General features: G+C 29.3%; 1 protein-coding gene across 1 annotated transcript in view; it reads right to left on the minus strand.

Moving 5' to 3' along the window:
* LOC100162565 (homeobox protein abdominal-A homolog) overlaps positions 1-25,152 on the minus strand; it is an 84,275-nt gene that overhangs the window by 52,775 nt on the left and 6,348 nt on the right. The window contains exon 2 of the mRNA XM_001943736.5: positions 5,914-6,047. The gene's annotated coding sequence lies outside the window, so the exon portion shown is untranslated. The remainder of the gene's footprint in view (positions 1-5,913; positions 6,048-25,152) is intronic.

The following is a 25,152-nucleotide window of genomic DNA, read 5'->3' on the forward strand; positions in this document are numbered from 1 at the left end:
ACCGTAAGATTTATACGCGCGCCGGACAAGTTTTACAATTTTTTTCTTTTTACGCTCGGACGACTAGCGCATGTCAAAAGTGTCAAATAAAATTTGATTTTTATATTCACCGTTCGTTCGCATTATTATATTAATAATACACATTACACATAATATATATATATATATATGTATATACATTATAATATTATATATATATTTAAACGTACGAAAATAATACGCTTATATATTGCAGCAGCAGTGACGATGTATATTATGTTATATAAAAGGCTGTGCGTGTTAAATCGAATGTATGAATTGAGCTTTACATAATATAGATCGGAGACAAAGAATGCAGGTACAAGTATCATAATCAGTAAATAAAGTGATACATAAAGATTGATTTCCCGCTTATGATTATAATGATCATAATAATTCTATTGCAATGACCGATGAGCATACCAGCTATACATATATATCTATATATGAACGTATCGCGTCGTCGTTTATTATTATAATTATACCGAGGTCTACGCGTGAATATTTCTCCACACAAATTTCGATTTTAAAATATAATAAATTCTAATATAAATTACATTTTTAAGACGAAAAATAATTAGTGAAAATTGTTGTATATTTTCTGTTCATTCGTATATTGTTATATTTTATTATAAAAAAATATCGTTTATGAAATCTGATATGGATTTTTTTTATGTATGTTTATTGATTTCTTTAGCAGTATTAATTATTTATGCGTAGGCTGCAGAGGAAAATAAGAATACCAATTAAATAGAAAAAAAACTCTAATACTATAGGTACATATTATGTAAAAACAGCATATGCATTACGCAAGTACCTGTATAATAGTACCTAATATTTCATAATATTAGCTCTGTAACAACTTACAACTTTTATACTCATAATTCACTTTAACACAATAATTTAATACAAAATAACATTATGTATTAATTAAATCCATGATTTACGCACATATTAGTAATATGACTGTACAGGTAAAATATGTGAAGGTCATCAAATAACAATTCTAATCATAATCATTGAACAACGCCACGTTTATAATAGTTTATACATATTATGATGGTATTTACCGCATGATGCGTCGATATTTTCGATTCATCGAGTCTAAAATATATCATAATATAAAATGTTATAATATATAATCACTTCGGTTTACGTGTTGACGTATAAACCACTACCAATGAATTAGTCTGTAAAAACTCTTTATAACTCATAAACGCACATAAGCAATATAATTGTACATATAAACATTAAATAAAAAAATAAATAAATCATGGCTATATACATAATTACCTATAATAGGCGCCTACTATAATATTATAACTTAACAGTAGTTAATTCAAATACACTACTGAACTACTCCTATATTAAATATGAGAGTTACCACATTTATGTTTTATCGTTTATCTTTATACTAAAATTGTGTAATTTGCATAGGTTATTATTTCTTTTTATGCTTGTTTAATTATTTGGAAAATATAACCGGTCATTTACATAGTATAGTTTAATACAAATGTGGGTAATTAACTAGTTAAATGGTTGGTACATTTTTAAAAACTTGAAAACACAAATTTGTAGTACATTTAATTGAAAAAAAATAATTTAAAATGTATAACCTTTTTATATATAACCTAACTAAACACTAGACGGATACACATCACTATGGACGACTATAAATCCTACTAATATTATAAACGCGAAAGCTTGTAAGTATGTTTGTTACTCTTTCACGTAAAAACTACTGAACGGATTTTAATGAAACTCTACAATAATATACATAGTCAATTACAATAACATCAGAATAACACACATAGGCTACAAATCATCCCCTAGGTCCAACCATGGTATGTGCTCAAACGGGGATTTAGAGATTTACGGTGGAAATTTTGGTTTATAAATGGTCGCCACGGGTTTTAAAGCTATTATATAATAATAATTATTGGTTACCATGAAATCAGTGTATTCATTCAATTGGTGGATGAGGAGGAAATATTGGTCGACAGACTCGGCATTCACAATTAGTCCAGCCGTTTAGGAATTCAGTGACATACTTGGTATAACTTTGACACTTTAGAGTTAAATTATAAAGTTACATACAAACAGCACGGTGTCCGCTATCTACCGCAGGTAGATTGCCTACCTGATAATATACTGCTTTGAATTAGAATTTTTATCTCAGGCAACAGAAGAGTTAAGATAAATTCTGAACACCATACACCGAATATTAAATAACGAATTGAACAAAGTTCGAGTCATATAGAGTTGGTAAATTTAACGGGAAACGAAGTGCACGGGATCAGCTAGTAAATAATATAACTGTGTATAGCATAAAGTAACATTATTTATATGTTATCATTTCATGTTACAAAACTGTATGAGACTAAATCTTTAGCTGTATATATCAGGTGTACCAAAGACAATCTAAACGTGGAAATGAATTTGGCAGAAACTTCATTACCGACTGTTGAAAATTTAGAAGACTGATTGCAGATAACAAGCGTTTCAATAGATACGTGCAGAACATATTTTATTATTAAGCCACTATATAATATAATGTCGTGAATTCCATCGGGGTAAATGCGTATGATGACAAAAATACTCGCTGACGACCTTAAACTACGACAGGCCGTTTGATTCGGTTCCAAGCGATGTAAATTAAACTGAAGCACAAACGCGCGCTTATATAATAGAGATAATATATGGAAAGCATTAGATGGTGTCTGGTGGTATATTGAATGGACGGTGTCCAACTGCAGCGTATACAATCAACGACGTTTGAATGAATTTTATTCGATTTTTTTCCACGCGTTTATAGGTGGGCGAGGGCAGGACAAATAAATATACGATGGAAGTGCTGCCAAAGCGGTACTTATAGTCTATCTATTTATTATACGCAGAACAGTATAATATATAATAAATATAATAAACTTACGTATATATAGGAACGGCGATCATTAATATATTATGCATATTATAGGTATTAGGTATATTTAAAAATTACAATAGAAAATGTATTTGAATGTTAATTTTATGTTTAAATAACAAAAAAAATGCAGTTATTTGTTAACTGGTATCGATTGATATTAAAGTTTATGCATATAGGTATAGTGTATTAGAATAAAATAATAATATTACGAGTTGAAAAACGATTATACAATATACATCGCATATTCGTCTATTAGGTACAAAAATATGGACAATTGTATCTTGATCGCGGTCACTGTAAATATCATACAAAGTTTATGTATATATATATAATATAAACCAACCCATACGTTTTAAAGTGGGGCATACATCGTCGTCGGCGGTGAAATAAGTCGTGGAAGGCGCTGACGGCGTCCGGTGATATAAAATATATATAATATAATATAAGGGCGTAAAAACGTGTCCGACACGAGATTCGAGTCACGTATTTTCGTGAAAAGGTGACGGTCGCCGCGATTTTATGGCCAAATTCGTCTCACGAGTGCGCCCGCTCCATACATATATTTATCTTGGCGAGAGACTTTATTCTTGACGTCTGAAAGCTTTTCTCTGTAGTTTTGAAGTTATATTATATTATATACATATATATATGAATGAGCTTGTGTGTGCGTGAGAATCGTCTCACTCGAATACACTCAACACGTGCATGCGAGTATATATACCTAAACCTATAGTCTATATAGGGGTTCAAAAAGATGGAAACTTGTATCCTATTGTAACTTGCATGTGCATGTCAATTTTAAAAGTTTTCAAATACCACGCAGTATATATTAGAATATATAGGTGTAGTTATTCGCACTCAGTCGTAATATGATATAATATACGAGAATCTATATATATTTTCCTATAAGTATACGAAAACATTTTTTCAGAGTGTCGCGGTCGTCTGTATTTTCCGGGACATTTGGGTACAAAAAACAAATATATTATAGGGTTGCAGGGTTTTACGTCATGCCTCACCCCCCAATTCACGTGTTCATATATGTATATAAATCGCGATGATAAAATATATCGCACGTGTCTCGAAACGCATCACCCCCCCCCCCCCACTATAATATAATATATACACACAGAAGAGTACGCTGATACTGTAACGAGAGAGATATATATTTAGAAAAAAAACAAACACGCATCATATCATAATACTTATATACAAAATATCATCCCCCTCGCGACGGATGATCGTAAACACAGACGCCGGCCGTGGTGGTTTATAAGCGCGTGTAATACAATTTTTCCAGGATGACGACACACGTACGTTTATAAATATCATGTATGTATTTATCATATATATGCGTATGTAAAAGTCGAAGACAACAATAGTATATAATACAGATATACTTTTATTATATACATACAAGTATAAAAATTCATAAGCACGAGAGTGGGTGTGTGTGTGTGTGTGTGTTATGACATTTGGATTCAAGCCGCGTAAAAAGCTAAAAGAGATTTTATGACGTATATATAATGTTATATATTATTATAATATGTAAGTATATTGTATTTGTTTACGCTAGTACAGCGATATAATATATTCTCATGACGATACACAGTTCGGTGTTTTTATCAATTTTTATTATAATTATGGGGCTGTGTATACATGCTTTGCGAATATATAAACCTTTTTTTGCACACGAGCACTATAATAATATATAATATAGGGTCACGTGATATATTATAACTATATAGGTATATATATATATTATATACGCCAACAATAATATATAAAATATGTATGCGATCATGAGGGACATTAATTTCTTATTTTACTTTTTAACACGCGATCGCAGATGCGAACATCCGTTTGATCTAATATTAATATACTGCGTGATAAAATATTATTATATTATCATAGAGAAAAAAGTCATTATTCGCTTTTCGTCGATCACTATCATAAATATTATACATTTAAATCATCGCATTTGATTTGTATCGATTTATTTCGATTGATTCTATGGATTCATATTTTCACGGTGAAAACATTCAAAACTGTTTCAACAAATCTGTGGATTCAAATCGTATAATATTATGGTATCTATACAAATACAATAATAAAAGTACCAGATCAAGTCTAAAACTTAGTTTTAAATAAAAAGTGTAATCACTATAATTAGATGTATATATATTATATAGGTACCAGTACCTACAGCAAAATGCATTTGTGATGATTAAATATATTGCGCTATAAACCCACACTAACTACGATTTTTGATTCCCTTGTTAAAGTCATTGTTATCTAATTGTAAGTTGCAACTAATTCATTTTTATAATCTTTGACCATAAATAAAAGTGTATATAATAAACCGTAAATATATAAATAATAAATCTGAAGTTTATACGATTTTTTGGTTTTTTATTTACTCAATAGGCAGGTACATAAATTATACATACATTTTAATTAAAACGCACTTTTAACACGCCACAGAATGAAATATCACTGTTACTACCTATATAATTAAATTGAAATTTTTAGTATTGTTGGCCAGTGCGTGTTCATAACATTAATTCGGAGTTTTCACTAAAAAATATTTTATAATATTTTGATTTGGCTATGTTTATAATAAACTTATGTAATGAATTATTGTTATAAATTATATTATATACCGAGGATTTAGTATATTATTATCATACTATGCGAACCATATTATTATTACATTATATGTATTATATCGTATGGATCGCGCCATCTATACATAGAAAAAAACGTTTCGAATTTTCAAAGAGGAATAAATTCTCCGACTAGTCTGACTTACTTACATTCCTTTTCTACGAATAAAGAACTTGAAAAATCAATTGAAAAACTGCTACGTGCACATGCATTACAAAAAAAAACTTTCGAATCAACCAACAGTTATAGAACCGATAACAATACTATGTAAATCAAATAAAGAATAATATTATGTGGCTCACCAAAATTCGAATGACATCGTACTCGATCGACCCTCTCGTTCACCTATGCCGCCCTCTATGTTTCGTCAGTGGCTTGAATTCGCACTCGTCGCGTGACTTCTAGATGACGAATGGTAAAAGTGCACCGAATGTATCTGTAAACAATATACGATTTGATCAGTACAAGTTTATCGTGCGATTACTTAATAATATTTGCAATATTATTTTTATTAATCACAGTTTGTATTGTATGGCAGGCGCACGATAGGCAACTCAAACAGCGTTCCAATTTCTAATACGACAAGGAGGGCGATAAGAAATAGTCGGAAAAAAATAATACTTTTTTTAGTTTTCAGCGCGACAAAAATGTAAACGAATAACTATTTACGTAATAATAACCTAGGTATATCAATAATATCGTAGTGAATCGTTTCGTAGTTCCGTACACGGAAAAAAAACCGTAAATCATATGTATATATTACCGTTGATGGCGACGGTCATTTTGCGGTGGTACCGAAGTATCGGTTGAAAACTACTGTGGACGAATTAAAAACAAAATATATCGAACCATAAATCGTATATTATAATTTATAATATTTTAATACAGATGTGGGAACTTGTCAAGTCGAAAATATATTTTCAAAAATGAACGAAGTAGGTATACGAAAAATGAATATTAAATCATAGAAATTCCGTACCCCTAGTGCCATCTGGTGTAGCGGTGTACTCCTAATACGGATTTCTTTTCCAACGCCCGAGACGTTCAATTTAGAAATATGTGGTACAAATATTATAATAATTTATAGTACGTACCTAGTTTTATGAGTATAATATTGTACTATAACATACGATGTATGTTTTTAAAAAACATATTTAATTTATAATAATTTAGATTTCTCTTTTGCAAGACACAAATATTTTTAATCCCAACTAGCAATTTTTTTTTGTTAGCTTGTCCAAAGTTCTGAAAAAGTAATGAAGAGAAATATTTGTGTCCGCAACTCACATCGTTGACCTAACTTGATGATATCGGCAACTTTATTAGTATTTTGATAACGAAACTTATGTCTGCATTGCGATCGTTAAGTTATAATATTGACCTGAACAATTTATTCGTCAGAAAGTATGCAACCTAGATACCTGCAGTCACATAGTGGTGAATCCACTTTACATTTTTTTCAAAAACATTTTTCATAGATGAGTATTTTTAGAATGCTGAAAATATACTCCAAAACTTCATAATATTACAATAATAAATGATAATTAACGTTCAAATGCACAATGTTGGTTCTTAGAAAATAAACACGGGGTACCTAAGTATTTTAAATGAATTCACTACACAATAGGTAATATTATATTATATTACTTATATTGGAGTTAAAGAATTTTAATTAGGTATATGATGTCTTTTAAAAGTTTCTGTTTTTTATATTCTTTAGTAATTACCTACTTGTGCGGTCCTATATCTGCCCTCCCGAGCGCTACTTACTTTAAATATAGATAATGTACAATTATTATGGGTAGGTACTATAATCATCATAACTATATAGCCTTACTATAATAAAACGGGTAAGGGTAGACTAAATGGGGTGGCTCGATTGGCATATGTCTCCGGAATATAAAAATTATGCTAGATAAAGTCATTGTCTGATTAAGTATTAAATGTATACTTAATGATAATAAAAACTAAAATGTTTTGTGTTGCCAATACATATTTAACCTCGAGATTAAACACCATATTTTTTAATTTTTTTAATTTTTTAAAAATTTTAACACTCACAATTATAAGGGGCATATAGGTGCAGTAATCCGGATCAAAGGCGTACTCCCGAGTTTCAACAAAACAATATGTTCTACTTACACCGAATGGCCAGACCTATGTTCTAAATTAAATATGATAAGTATAGAATGGTGTATATTAAAGTTGCCCAATTTACGCGAATTAATACATAGTGTTTATAATATTGGTGTACACACATTAAACTAACAAGTATTTATATAATATTTATATTAATTATAAGTACGATAACATGCAGTGGCGTAGCCAAGGGGGGGTTTTGGGTGTTTAACACCCCCCCCCCTTGACATTTGCCCTCCTAATAAATATATTGTTTATAGGGTTCGGGACTGCTTGCAAGTATACATTTGTCTTATGAAATGGCAAAATTGAATACAAAGTTTGAATTTGCATATTTGTTTATTTTAGATTCTGAGTGGAACGATGAATGTATTGATTTTACAATGATGTGTGTTTTTTTAAAATTTTTTTTGTGTCTGTCATCACCTTTTAGGACAGTAAAAGTGCTTGGATTTTCTTCAACAGTACCTTTTCTGATAGGAAAGTGAATCTAGGTCAAAAATAACATTTTTCCAATAGTTTTCAAAAGCGCCTTGAAAAACAAAAGAAAAATTAAGGGAAAACGGGAATTTTTACGCAAAATCTGTTTTCGAGAAAATTGGTTTTGGTTTTTGGTGTAACTTTAAAACGAATGACTGTAGATACATGACATTTTCTCTGATTGGTTATATTTCCATTTTCTATACATGATAAAATTTTAAAAATATTTTAATTTGTTTTGAGCTGTTTACGGACAATTTCAGTTTCCAATTTAATTAGTTTTTTTTTTTATGAATGTCAATAAAACTTTATTTTTTGAGTAAAAATACTTGAAAATTTAATACGAGGCGCCTACAATATTGTTTCAATGATATTTAAAAAATATTAAAAATCCTTAGTCACAGTTTTTTTTTATTAGCATTTAAAGTTCAAAAATTGACAAAATATGTAAAAATCACGAATATTAGAAAATTATTTTGAGTTAATAATTCGTAAACATTTTTCTTTTTAGAACTAAGATTTTAAAATGTAATACAAGATTCCTTATAGGATAATCTACCTTTATCGAAAAAAAAATGTCTATAAGAAACTCAAATTAAATTTTTATGAGCGTTTGAAGTTCATATTTTCACAAGATTGGATATTCACTCGATTTCTCATGTAGCGATTTTGTTATTTTGTTGTAATTCAAGAACGAATAACTGTAGATACATAAAAATTTCACTGAATGTTTATATTTTCATTTCTTATGCATCATACAATTTTGAAAATATTTTGACTCTTTTTGAGCCCTATTATAGGTCAATTTTTTTTTAATACTATAGATAAGTATACCTTTAATAGGTATGTCTAATACATAGACTGACAAACCGTTTCCGCTCAGAATCGTTTTTCTTATACAGTGATATTATATCATTGAATTCAAACTTAATACTATCCATTATACAGTGACCCACTTGTAACCTACTGTACAGCAGAGCGAAATCCACTTACCCACCTTTTTTAACTTGAATGTACATACAATTGTCGGGAAAAATTATGTTTGGATAACATTGAAAAATATCTTTAAAAATATTATGTTTGGTTAGGTACAATAGGCGATAATTTTGAGATTTGGGGAGGCCGAAGCCTTTTATAATACCATACTATGGTGTTCACATATCACGTTATTCGTTATTACTTTTTTATTAACCAGCTAGTAACTATTGTATGTAAGTATTTTTAAAATAAAGTTTTTATTTATTTATTTATCAGGTTTATATACCTGCTTATTTTTTAGTTTTTTATTACCAAAATTGCAATATGTTTTATGATTTTTCAAAAATAATATAAACATGTTGCTACATAGTACATATATTTAAGCATATTTTGAAAATTACGACTGAACCCCTCCCCTCCCCCATTTGATAATCTTGGCTACATGTTACACCTTAAAATGGTTTTTGTAAAAATCGATGGTAGATACTTTCATAATATCATCATGTAAATAGTGAAAATATAATTTTTTTTATCGAGCAAAACTTCCTGCAGGCTTTTATAATATCTGGCTAAAGCACAAAATATGTGATATCTTAGATGTTTGTTTATTAGTCACACATCATTATAATAGTGGACGACCAAAAATAAACATAATAATATATTATATCGCTCCGCTCAGAATCTAAAATTGCAAAGCATACTATTAATATATTGTTGTACAAATCGTGACCCTCAAACACCTGCAGATGAAAGAACAGTCAACTTAAAAGACAAAATGGAAAGTTAAATTATAAATATGGACAAATTTAACACGAGACTTAATTATATAGAGCGTAATAATAAAAAAAATAAAATGTTCATAAAAATTATTTATGCTTCAGTTATTCTTTCATTTGGGAAATGTTGAGTGGCACTGGTGTGACGCGATGGTTTACTAATGTGTTCTGAGGTCGGCTGGTATCATTAGCTCCCGGCACATTTGCAGGATTTGTTCCAGCTCAAGCCCCCCCATACACGGTGACCACCGTATCCTGCACCGGCGCCACCGTTGTTTTGGTTCTCGCTCGTCGTTTTGGTCGAGCGAACCTAGTCTCAATTGCGGCCGCCATCGTATGCTGGTTTTGTCTCGTCACTCCGCTTAGTATGTGTTTCCTAAACCACCTGAGGAAGCCTGACCCATCATTTCTGTCGTTTCATATTGGCATTTTGATTTTTTTTTCAAATTATTAAGAAATTGCCTATATAAAACGCCCTAAAAACAGTAAAAGGTACTATTGTACACCTTACACTATAAACTTTTACACGCGTGAATCGTGGGCCGGTCAAGTCACAGAGTCAGGCGCATTCACAAAATAGGTGCGAACTAGTATATAATGATATTATAGTCAATTATCAATATATTTTGTCTTTTTGATTTTTGATTTATAATAATAAAATATGAAACTTGTAAAATAATAATTATTTTATTTATTTTATTATTTTACAATCACTTTGCATAAACAAGATATTTTACAAATAGAGTAGATATATGTTAGTTATTTACCAACCTAATTATTACGTTGGTATATATCCATATGTATATAAATTATAATATTTAATGTATACACATACATTTATGATGTAATTGTTCGGTTAAAAAAGGAAAAAGTGCGTCATCGTGTAGAAGTGAAGCCGATCGTTTTCAAAAAACAATAAGTCTTGTTATCAGATAAATATTACACCTCGTAATGGAACGAATTAATTTATTTTTTTAGTTGAGGCTTTGACAACTGAGGTCATTAGCCTGTGGAACTGTAGGGGATGGCGACCTTTCTCTCCGGACACCGTGACTGCCCGAAGAAAAATGCCGGCCGTGGCCGAGTTCGAACCCGACGCCTTAGTCTGCGGCTCGGCCACTCCGTTCCCCCGATTAAAATTATTTGAGCATATCGCATGCATATAATAATATAATAGCAGTGATTTTCTCTTTCATTTACAATCTTGACGAGTATAATGCATCATATTATATACCTATTATATATAAACACCGGATGCCTAACTATATTATATTACATGTGTATATATCCGTCTAGGTCACAGTGCCGTGGTTCTTTTGAAGTCTACCGAGGGTGGGTTTTTATTCGACGTTTTATTGAACCGGACCGAGTGTAAACACACAACACAGGCATCATATATTATACTTACAAGATTTTTTTTCCATCTTTTTTTTGCTCTAGTTATATCGTTATATCAGGGTCGTCCTCCGGCGGCTGCAGTAGGTATAAGGATCGGAATATTATACTATGTCCAGTGGATGCATATTATTATTATGTATAAAATTATATTATATCTATATTATATAGGTACCTAGACGCGCCGATTACGAAATTTCGAAAACACAATGAGACGACTGTTTACCCTTTCAGTTTTACGACTGTTCACGTATTCAAGGTCATATACACAACGAAAATATTTCCCAAACGTGGTTAACGATCTCAAATATCACAATAATCGTACATATTTTATTATAATATAGCACCGTCGCCGTCACCACGTAGCTTCAGGGTATCACTGTTGAAGAATATAGTTCTAAATCTGCAGTAAATCATATAGCTCCTATACATACCACGATTATAATGTTTATAATAATAATAATTATGGGAGCGTATGATATTATTGTTAATTTTATGATATCTTACTTCATGAAACTTTACGAAATACTAGACATTTATTATATATAAAATACACATCTTTATTGTTGTTTTACATATTATATACAAATTTGTAATCTATTAACGCGCGTGACCATCAAGAAAAAACAACTGATTATATTTTTATGAGAGGGAAGACCATCATTATTCAAGAAAAACAAGTACAGTACAAGTATAGAGGGAGGGCATGAAATGATGCTGTCATAATCCTCCCTGCCATAGGTTCCTTATGCCACCCTAAATACGCGACTGGAACGATTGGTATAAAGATTTATCAATATTTTTCTACACAATTAATCTTTTCCTTTTAAAAATCAAAAACTGTGAACTGTGGTACACATTTTACTTGCCTCATTTTGATAATACTTTCACTAAAATTCCATAAATATATTTAGGTACCTATATACTTAGATAATACTTCTCATAGTAAAATAAAACAATTTGTTTTTAAACAAAATAATATTTGTGAAGTTCAGTTTTAATTTGTATTAACATTTAACAAATTAAAAAACACTTAAGTAGATTAGTTCAAATTTTTATGATGAAATATCTCATAATATTATCTAGTAATAAAAATATATTATAATAAACGTTGTATTGTGCTTTGATAATCTGATCCTAAAATATAAACCCTGAAGTATAGCTAGGAATAGATATTTATATTATTATCTATACTGTCTATATAATAGTAATAAAATTGACATTGATAATGGTGCCAAATATATCTATATATATATATATATATTTATATGAAGATAAAAATGTATAACAATTCATCAATCGAGAACGGCTGTTCCGATTTGGCTCAAATTTTGGCACCAAAATTTGGCTCAAATTTAAATGTTCTTAACTGCCAGGAAAAGGTTTTTACGAAATAAAATTTTAGGAAAATCCGCCGGAAAGGTAGGAAATCTCAAATCTGTATGTCAAAAATACAACAGTGGCGCAACAGTGTATTATACTATATTGGTTGCTATTTGTTAATCGGGCATGTTTGTTGATTTCATATAAATATATAATATAAAAATGAATCGCAGAATGTGTTGCTAAGCGCAATAATTCTACTGCACGTGTGTTGTGACTGAACTCCTCCTAAATGGTTAGACCGATTTGAATGCATTTTTTTGTATGCATTTGCGTTTATTCATCTGATTTTAGTACGGTTAGGTTAGATTAGGATTTTGTATTAATTGATTATATCAATCCACCATAGGTAGAATACGACAAACTTGGTATAACTTAGATACTTTAGAGTTAAATCATACACTAACGTAATACAGCACGGGGTCCGCGATCTACCACAGGTAGATTGCCTACCTGATAATGTACTGCTGCGAATCAGAATTTTTATTCCGGGCAACGGAAAAGTTAAGATTAATTTTGAAACCACACACCGAATATTAAATAACGAATTGAACAAAGTTTGAGTCAAATATAGTTGGTACACTTAATGGTTAACGAAGTGCACGGGTTCAGCCAGTTATATTATAATTTATAGTATATAATATGTAATATAATATGTATATTGTATAGCTGCAGTAGTCGTCGTCTGCGATTAGTATATTAAATACGAAACACACCATGGTTTTCATGGGTAATATCACGCAGTGGAACCGAACTTTGAAAATATTGGTCAGGCGAAATCAAAATAAATGGCCGTTATTAATATTATGTCCAGCCTTAATTGATAAATAAATAAATAATAAATCAATTAGGTAACAATGATTTGGAATAATTTTAATTTGTTCAGAGTAGTTCAGATTTCAGTATACCTAGGTAATTAGCTAATTGTATTACACGACTTTACACGTATACCTACATAATATAACTTATAAATCTATATTATAATCTATACATATCTTATCTTATATGTTTCTTATATCATTGTACGCGGGGGTTTTTAACGTTTATGGAAACGATGGCATAGAATTTCGTTAAAACGAAAAAATACGTGTTTCTTTATTTTTTCAAATGGCAACTACTTTATTTTTTCAAATGGTAACTACTATATTTTAAAAAATTTTGATAGTCAAATCATCAATTTTGGTTCGCTAGTTTATTAACTATGGTCCTCTAAAGTTTAGTAAAATATGCATTAAAACTTTTAATTGAAATTATTGATATAGTTTTAATTTACAAGAGCTAAATAATTTTTTCTTATAACTAACTTTTATAACTTGAAATTTGAACATAAGTTCCTTATATTGGTAGGTATCGCATGCAAAGTATGAATTTAGCAGTAGAAATTCTTTAAGAATTATTTAATAATCGTGATTTAAAATAAACTATTTGCAAGATATTTAGAAAAATAGTCAATCTCAATATAGGCTTGTACCTAACTTAGGCATACTTTTAATCTGAGTTAATTACAGATTTTTAATATTATTATAACAAGAATCAAATACTATTAGGTATTACCTTAGTCCTTAGCCAGCTAATAAAGAATCCAAATTAATGATATTGTAAGAAAAGTAGGTTTGATAGAAATTTTTGATTGAAAAAGTACGAAATAAGATGTAAATGTCCAACACTAAAATAAGAAAGGTTATATATTTCAACTCTTAAATTCATTGACCCCCATACAATCGAATACCATTTACCAATTTATCATTATTACTTTAACCAACTAATGAAGAATCCAAATTCATGATATTGTAACTTGTGAGAAAAGTAACTGTAAAGTAATTAATTACGATTACCTATAATTACAAATAAAAATAATAATACTGATTTTGATGATTGTGTGTTATGATAAAAATAACGACCTATGTTTACCAACAATTTTGTTTATGTTTTTTTTTTCGAGAGTGTCATTAGATTACCGATTAAACTACTGAAGTGTATAAAAAGGTAGTTATAAGAAAAAATTATTTAGTTCTTGTAAATTAAACCTATACCAATTATTTCAAATAAAAGTATTAATGCATATTTTACTAAACTTTAGAGAACCATAGTTAATAATATTGGTTATAGAATAAATAATTAGAAGAAATTAGTATTTCTTATTTTATTAGTTTCCATTGGTTATTGGGCAGATCAGGTACAACAGACTGTATAAGCATGCATCAAATCGAATTTTCGCACATTGCCTACAAAGGTAATGTGATTTAACTTTCAAAAACTGCAAACCATACTATTAATATATTATACTATTTTAGTACAAATCGTACAAAATATATTATGGTTAATTTACTAATATATGTACAATAATATGTACGTATACATAGAACGTAGTTATACTAAATAAATCGTATGTATAATATATACAGTAGATGGCCCTCAAACACCTGCAGATGAAAGAACATTCGACTTAAAATTCAAAATATAGAAAGCTGCATTATAAACATTGACCAATTTAACACGAGACTTAATGATATTGAACGTAATAATACGATAAAATAAATATTAATAAAAAATATTTATGCTTCAGTTTAGGAAAAGTTGAATGGCACTGGTGTGACGCAGTCGTTGGTCTTAGACTCTAACATCTTCTGAGGTCAAGCATTGGCTGGTATCACAACCACCTCCGAACACCAGATGAAAGAATAATCGGCTTAAATGACAAAATCGAAAACTGTATCATAATTAATATGGAATAATTTAACACGCGATTAAATTCCATTGAGCAAATGTAGTATACCTATGAAATCAAAAAAATGTCAATCGCACCAGAAGTTTTAAGTCTTAATAGTAGCTATTACATTATATAATATAATATATAGGGGTCACCAACTAATATTTTTGAAGGTCCACTTTAATATTCTGGAAAATGTTCGCGGGCTATTAAAATTCTAGACGTTGTAAGTAAAAACTAATGAACAAAAATGATAAATTACAAAATTAACCTCCTTTTCGATTTTATTTTCAATTATTGTCGTAAAATAATTTTATTCTCCGAATCAAAAAACTAGTAAATTTAATACTCATAAGTTATTTCATATTAGATGCTCAAAAATAATGAGCCTACAAAGGCAAATAATAAACGCGTGTCGTGGGTTGCGAATTTCATATAGGGCGTGTGGTGGAAGTGCGTTACACACGCGTATATGATGTTGTATAGATAATATTATTTTATGCGCTACCAAAATTAATAATGCTAACATTTTAGACGGTCGAGATAGTTCTAAACTTACACGTTATAATAATATTTTTTTTTAATTTTTTTTTTTATTAATTAACCAACGGCAACTTAGGCCATTGGGTGGTTTTTAACTGTGGGGCCCTCCCCCACAGTAAGTGTTTGTAAACAAGTGTGTTTTAGCTTAGCAGAGTTTCATATTGGGCACCCGTATATAGGGCACCTATAAGTTTCTGCCATGTTCGGTTGGGGGATGGTGACCTCTCTCTCCAGACATATGGAGAGGCTCGGAGAGAAGTGCCGCTCATGACCGAGATTCAAAGCGGCGACGGCGCGCGTCACAACCGACGCCTTAGTCCATCCCCTATAATATTATTATATAGGTCTATATATATTCATCAGTGTAGTAGTTGTGCACTGCGCAAAAGGTTCATAATACTACGAATGGGTATAAGCAGACAAACAGGATATCAATGGTAAATGTGGACTCACGATTAGTTAATTATTTCATAGATCAACAATATCGTGTTTCGATTCGCAGATTTTAATTGGCTTTGATAAAATATCCTGACCACAGTTATAATTTATGCTGAAAAATTTATCACTTTTATATATTATATGCACCGTAATAACGCGCTTATTTATTGCTGTTTAAAAATTAATATTACTAGTACTTATTTTGTACAATAGCTGGTACATACTATTGAGAGGGAATATATTAATATGTATATATATATATATACATGTAAGTTATTATGCATACAATTTTAATGGCATGTTGCATAATGCGAACGTAGGTATAAGTACTACTAATATACTATCGCTGGTACAGGAATATAATTTAATTGGTATAAGATGTATATCGACTGAAATAAATATGTATTGAAAAGTATTATTTCAATTAATTAATTATTGAAAAATAACTAGGTATTAGCTATCTTAACATAATATGAATAATTCAATTTTATATAACTCATTTTAATTATTAGATATGTTTGCTTTATTTAAATTTATTTGATTATTGCGTGTCAACATAAAATACAATTGTTGAAATTTAATGTTAGTTCTATAACTAACTTTAACTACCTAACATTAAAATTCAACAATTCTATTTTAATTTAACACGGAATAATTAAACAAATTCGAAGGTAGGTATACTTAAAGATATACACTTAAAATAAAATAATGTCTAATTTTTTTTTAAGAACAATTGTTCGTTAAAAAGATGTAAGGTGATTTTTTGTAACTTGTTAGCGTAATATCCTTATTTAAATTATTTTTTTCAAACATTTCTACACAATTTATTCGTGCACATTATTCATTGACCATGGGCTATACATATAAATTCCAAGACCTTAAAGGATACTTCCCGAAGTAGTATAATATTGGTTGCGATCGTATATGGCTGGTCTTTACTCTTTATATAAAATTAATAATATACATTACAACATAACTCGATATTCAAACTCGATTATATAATATAATATCATGTAAATGCGGCTTTACGTATTTCCACCTAATAAACAAAAATCGCATTGCAAATCTATTATTTTACGTATCAACTATACGTTTCGAATAAATTAGTAAACAGAGGGTAGTTTTTAAATTAAGTAGGTATTTTAGATTATTATTTTTTAAGTAATAATAGAAATGTGTGTGAACGAAAAACAATCCATTTGTAAAACTTATGTAGGTATATATAGAATATTATGCCATTGTAAGGTTTACAGAATTTGAAATAGTAAAACGTGATTTATACGTCAATAAAGTAATAAAAGAATCGAAGTCGTTAAATTAAAGTTATAAGTTATAACTCATGAAATACAATACTCATACTTACGCATCTTAAATAATACTATAAAAAAACAGTATAATATATACCATTATGTACTATGTAGAACGACCATTTTATAAATTATATACACAGTTTCTAATAAACATATTATACAACAATCAATATCGATGGCCTGTTTGTTTTTTACAATATTATTATATAGAATTGGAAATGCAGTTTAAACAATTATTTTGAAATACAGGAAAATGCGTATAGTTTGTAACGTAAACATTCGAATTTCAAATGTATACAAGACTATTTGTTGTCGTGTGAGTGCCTCTGTATTGTACAAGTAAACGTAAATAAGAGCAGATATCTTATGGAAATTTTAATATTCCAAAAATATTGCAGAAACATTTTATAAAACTGTACGATAATTTTTTATACAATATTCCTAAAATATTTCAAAAACATTGTACCTATACTTATAATTTTTCGAAATTCTGTTTGCAAGGTGTGCGTAACAAAAACTAAAACAAAACAAAATAACTTATCATTTGTATGATAAACAGACGACTAAATGCAGTCGTATTCCTATTATACCTATTATATAGACGTATAGTATTTATTATTTTATAACATAATGCGTGAAATCGATTTTCTCGATTAAAAATTCCTCGTGAGCTGTCAGTGATTTATGACCACCTAGGTATATAATGTAAAATATATTTGTCGTCGGGGCGAGCATAAGTTTAAATGCGTTTTACGACGTAAAATATATTATATTTCATGTACATGTGGCATTATGTCAAATAATATAATATAGTATTTGATCCCGTTGGGCGAGCGTATTTGACCTATGATGAGTAGGATCTAATAATAAATATATAAATATTATAACAATATATACCGTATGCAACCGAAGAGGAACACATCGTTATAAGACTATAAGCGATTTTCCAACTATTCAGCGATTACTGCGCAGGTGCCTCCTAAATTATTATAAAATATAATTTATTATCATATTATATATGGTAGTAAATACCTACCGTGAATTCGACCGATATTCATATTAATATATTAAACGGGTTTAGGTATGGGTTATAGGTATGAATATTATATTATAATATGCAAATGAATTCGACTCGTGCCCGTCAGCATATGCTCACGAAAAGTATATTTGCGTGCGTGTATTATAATTTACGGTTACCCGTTCGATAATAATAATAATATATTAATATATAAAAAACACATACCGCGTGCATGGTGGTGCATATACGGTCGTTAAAAAGACGAAAAAATAATGCACGGATAAGGGGAAACTCGTGTTCTTTGTTTCGATCAGTTGACAAGTTGACAGGTTGTTAAGATTCCGTGTGCGCACCGCCATGTTTTATTTTTTGGTTTTTATTTTATACGTTTTTTTCTTCATTCGTTCTGCTCGTTTCCACTTTGCGGTCTCTCAATAGACGTGACCGGTTTCGTATAATATATCAGAACCACGATATATATGTAGGTACCTGCTATAGGTATATAGCGTATTCTTTTCGTTTTCCCATTACATGCGGCGTTTCTGTATTTTATCCCTCCACTGGAATACAATATTTTATATACGTTGGTACATGGCACATATATTATTATGTGCGTACACCTATAGGTATACAATCGAGTTAATACATAAACACGCCCTCGAGAGATTTTTTAAACATTTTTTTTTTTTCATTTTGAGATAAATCTAATATAATATAAGTTCCCATGTGCAACGAACATTTGGAACGCCTACTACGTTGTGATGCAGGACTGACGAAATTTATATAATACATATTACACCAACTTGAATTATAATATAATATTGTAATATTATGTTACGAACATGTACCTATACGTATACACGTATTTGAACAACGTTTTTAGCATGTGTTTTTAAGACAACAGAATACCTTATTAGTTATTATATTATAGTATTATACACTATAGGTACAGTCTTCCTTAGTGTAGGTGACTTCCTACTATGATATTTTATACGTGCGTATTAAATTGGAACGGAAATTATAAATAATACGTAAAATTAAAAATAATCGTTAATTAAACCACATAAACATTTTAATATTATGATTAAGACATATATTTTTTTTCTATATTCTAACAGTGTACTATATTAATTGAAGTTCCATTTTCTCTATCTCTAATGAATAGGTATATAGGTAGATATGTCGTGTAAATTTACAATACAAAATAGGTAATAGTTTTTTTAAATTTAAATTGCATTTTGAATAAGCCGATGTATTATAATCGCAATCCATTTGACATCTTATTATAGAGTTAGACGAATAAAATACCGACATTTCAAATTATCAATGAACATTAAACATATAATACATTATAAACTTTATTGTTTTATTTATCTATCAGTCAGACGAAAAATCGTTATCTATATTTTTAAGTCTTTAACCAACCTTGCAAGAAAAGTGTGATTAGTTTTATTTATTCATTTATACACTCAAACGAGTACTTGATTATCCACGCTAAGATACGAGTGTGCGTCCTGTACTGCTGAATTTTCGATAATCTACTGTGTAGTTTTTAATATTAATATTGCTGTTTATGTATGTTAACAAGAGTATTATATTATTATATTATATTATCGTTCTGGCGGCGTTTCACCTTTGATCATATGCCTGCTGGCTGCTGTAATTCCATGCGATTATTAACTCTTTACTAACCGATTAGCTGATACAGCAGAATAAATTGATATTATGTAATCAACAGATTCAGAATCAACAGAATGGCAGCCAAATGAGGAATCTCACGATTTTTTTAACTTTGATCCATTAGTTAGCACTGACAATAACGCTCAACAAAGTTGACACTCTGGAACATCAGAGGCAGAAATACGGGTATATTAGTATACATACCTAATTATAAATTGTAATATAATAAATTATTATATTTTGAATTTTGGTCTTACAATTTTTCAATAACTTATGTCTCAAGACCTGTCAATACTATTTGAAGTGATCAGCAGTATTCGGGAATAAAAGACATTTTTACGTTATACTACGCCATTGCTGTCATCAGCTCTCGTTAAATGATTATTTTCATATGCATTTATGACAAATTTACCATAGTCCAACAAGCTATCAAATAATATATTCGAAGATATGGTTATTTTGAAATCTAATTTAAAAATGCAGTAATAACTAATAAGTAAGTAGGTATATAATTATTTGTTACTATTTGAATAATAATTATAATTAGTTATATATTAAATTATTATACATATTTATTAAAATTCAAAATTTGTTATAATTATTTATTTTTATTTTTATTGTTTTTATTATGATTGTTGTAATTATTAAGAAAAAATTATCCTTAATTATTAACGATTAAATATTATTCATATTATAATATCATACAATTATTTATACAAATATGATTTAAAAAAAAAAAAACATAACCAATTCTTTAACTTCTATTCGTTATGATTACGTAAATAAAATTGTAGATTAGCAGAGCCACAGGTAGCTATAGTACCTGACCCCGAAAAAACAGTGGTTACAGAATAGTGGAATTCACGAGGTTCTTTAATTTATTTTATTTTTATTTATATATATTTTACGCCAATCGGCAGTTGACAATAATACATATTATGTAGGTAATAACAATTAAATAAAAAAAAAATTAACAGTAATAAAGTATAAGAACTCTATAACAAAAACTATAGCGTACAAATAACAGAATAACAGCAGCCTGAGAACGCAGTCAAAACACGTCACTACGTCAGTTTTACTCACAAATGCTAAGTAGCTTAGGAATCGATTTTGTACCTGCTCTAGCTTATGCTGGTGCTGTGCAAGGTATGGGTGCCATACCACAACTCCATATTCGAGAATTGATCGTACTAATGTAAAGTAGAGGGAACGAAGACAGTTCACTGATGTGAAATGTTTTGTGTTACGTTTAATAAATCCGAGAACTTTAAGAGCACGTGCTACTATGGTATCAATATATTGGTTAGATGAAAGAGAAGACGTATAAAGGATACCGAGGTCTTTAATTTGAAATACTTGTTTAAGTGGAAAGCCATTAATGGAGTATGTTCTATTGGTAGATGAATGTGATTTAAATTAGTGAAGGTAATAAGTGAAGGTAATTAAGTGACATTTGTCAAGATTGAGTACCAGTCCAAAACGATCTACCCAGGTAGAAAACAAATTGACGTTGTACCACTAATGCGTCGCGTTAACTTTAATGTCTTCAATCGTCGCAAAACGTTTACCTTTGAGTCCAAGTTTTAGATTTGGAAACAGCCAGAAGTCACATGGAGCAATGTCTGGCGAATACGGAGGTTGTGGAATTGTAAAAATGTTCTTATCCGTTAAAAATTGCTGAACTGCAAAAGACGAGTGGCACGGTTAAAGTTAACGCGACAGTGAATATCAGGGCCATTCCAATAGAGGGATACCAAAGATGTTTCCTGCAGTAACAAAGTCGTTGGAGTAAGTGTGTCTGTGCTGAAGGACGATATTTTGAAGGAGATTAAGTAGATTTATATTTAAATTGTATACATAAAAAAATAAAATGAAATTCCGGGAATTTTTTTATCCTACTACTACTACTACGTATACAACAACTACAATAATACAGAACTACCTATTACCTATATTTTATATATTACGATATATTGGATGAGATATTATAAATACATATGATGATAATATAATATTTTATGCTACATTATGGATCCACGTAATTTCTCATTTATATACGTAGATAATTGATTATAATATACAGGTTGTAGGTGTAGGTGCAGTTAGTTAGTAAGTATACAATAATAATTGTATACAATATGTTTACAATTATTAGCTATAGCTATTACGATACCTAGTTCATAGTTTAATATATTATACATAATATAAAATCAAGCTATTGCTTTTGATGGATAATCGTTACTGACGAGAAGAATGGAATATAAAACTGATATTTAATCACTACGTGATGTATTTCCTTGGGACTGCTGCAATGTAGAGAATAATAAAAAAAACACGGTTTCCTTAGAGAAATGTATAGCTATATACGGTGGTGTCATGGTGAACGCGTTAAATTTAAATATATAAAAATGTAAGACTTAAAAGTTCAAAGTGACGCATTTTGTATAAATAAATAAATTCAAGTTATTAAACAATAATATTATAGGTATAGGCACATTATACCCATATATTCGCTCAACCAAAATAATACTAAATTGAATATTGATTAATAAATAATGAAGATGTATGGATTTATTTAATAAAATTAGATCACCTTGATTTGTGCAATCATCTATATTCATACGATTAATGGAACATTAAATAGGTAACTGATGATTGTATAATATTATGCTAGTGGTCTATAACTATATCCTAAACAATATATTATTACTATCTAAAACATTACTTTTTTAATTAAAACCACCGCACTTCATGAAATAAAAGGATTAATTCACATTTTATTGTTCTCTCACAATCTCCAATTATCTCAACCTTCTATAACGCGCATATTTCGTAAAAGTATAAGTACCTACCGTTTTTATAAATGCTAAACATACGAAAACTGCTCAGAAAATATCTAAATATTGAATTTATTTCGTTTTTTTTTTTGTAAAATATATTGTATCAACGCAATATAATATTCGTTTATAGGTCACAAACGCGTATTTTTACGAAGGTACTTAACTGTATGTATACATACTAAGCTGTGCCGAATTATATATTTTTTTATGTGACGGTCATACAAAAACTAATCATTTTCTGTGCTACAAAATATTTCACACTTTTTTCGATAAGGCCGTGCGAAAATAGTATTTATATTTTTTGAATGGACTATAATGATAATTAAGTTTAACCACCAGCTATATAATATATATACATAAACATATTACAAAACAAGAACACTAAAAAATATTACATGTTTTATTGCGTATTTGAAATGGTATAATAAATATTAAACGATGTACCTACTGCAGTTATTGCCCATTAGTCTATTTATTACTAATAATTAATAGTATACAAATACTAATAAATACCTAGCAAAAGAAAAATCTCTTAAACGGTTCGTTAACGGGTTGATTCGGTGGATTTTAAACAGTTATAGTATTATTATTATTAATATTTATATACAAACAATGATGGTAAATAACCCAGTGTTTTTTATTTTTTTTATTAAACACTTAGAAACACATTAAAAATGTTTATTATTTTGAGTTTTATATTCAATAAAGTACTTAGGAACATGTTAATGTGTATAATATACATATATATTATATTGGTTTGGCGAGCTGGTACAACAATAATATCGGCCAGCTAGCGTTATTTTGTGTATAATTGTATCATATCTATCATTCTATCATGAAGATCATCTCGAAAGTGTCAAATTATTTAATAGGTTTTATACTTTTTCATACACATGCAAGTAAAAATACGTATGGTATTGTTTTTGAAATTTTTATTATCACGCTTTTTTTTTCATATAAATGTCTTTAGGTACCTACACGTAGGTATACAACAGATACTACTTTTATTCAACAATTTTCATTTTATGCTCAGAACAATTTTTTTTTTGCATTTTGTACAAAGTATATTTATAAATTACATATTTATAAACGATTCTATTATATTTTTCATAATTTTAATAATATTAATATAGGTAGGTTTATAGTTAATACATTATTGTATAATATATAGATAATAGTGTTTATAGTTTTATAAATATATAATACTAGCTGAACCCGAGCACTTCGTTGCCCATTAAGTGTACCAACTATATGTGACTCAAACTTTGTTCAATTCGTTATTTAATATTCGGTGTATGGTTTCAAAATTAATTTTAACTTTTCCGTTGCCCGGAATAAAAATTCTGATTCGCAGCAGTACATTATCAGGTAGGCAATCTACCTGTGGTAGATCGCGGACCCCGTGCTGTATGTACGTTAGTGTATGATTTAACTCTAAAGTATCTAAGTTATACCAAGTTTGTCGTATTCTACCTATGGTGGATTGATATAATCAATTAATACAAAATCCTAATCTAACCTAACAGTACTAAAATTAGATGAATAAACGCAAATGCATACAAAAAAATGCATTCGAATCGGTCTAACCATTTAGGAGGAGTTCAGTCACAACACACGTACAGTAGAATTATTGCGCTTAGCAACACATTCTGCGATTCATTTTTATATTATATATTTATATGAAATCAACAAACATGCCCGATTAAAAAATAGCAACCAATATAGTATAATGCACTGTTGCGCCACTGTTGTATTTTTGACATACAGATTTGAGATTTCCTACCTTTCCGGTGGATTTTCCTAAAATTTTATTTCGTAAAAATTTTCTCCTGGCAGTTATGATAATCTTAA

This window comes from Acyrthosiphon pisum, chromosome A1, assembly GCF_005508785.2.
Source record: "Acyrthosiphon pisum isolate AL4f chromosome A1, pea_aphid_22Mar2018_4r6ur, whole genome shotgun sequence".
In the NCBI taxonomy this organism is placed as follows: Eukaryota; Metazoa; Arthropoda; class Insecta; order Hemiptera; family Aphididae; genus Acyrthosiphon; species Acyrthosiphon pisum.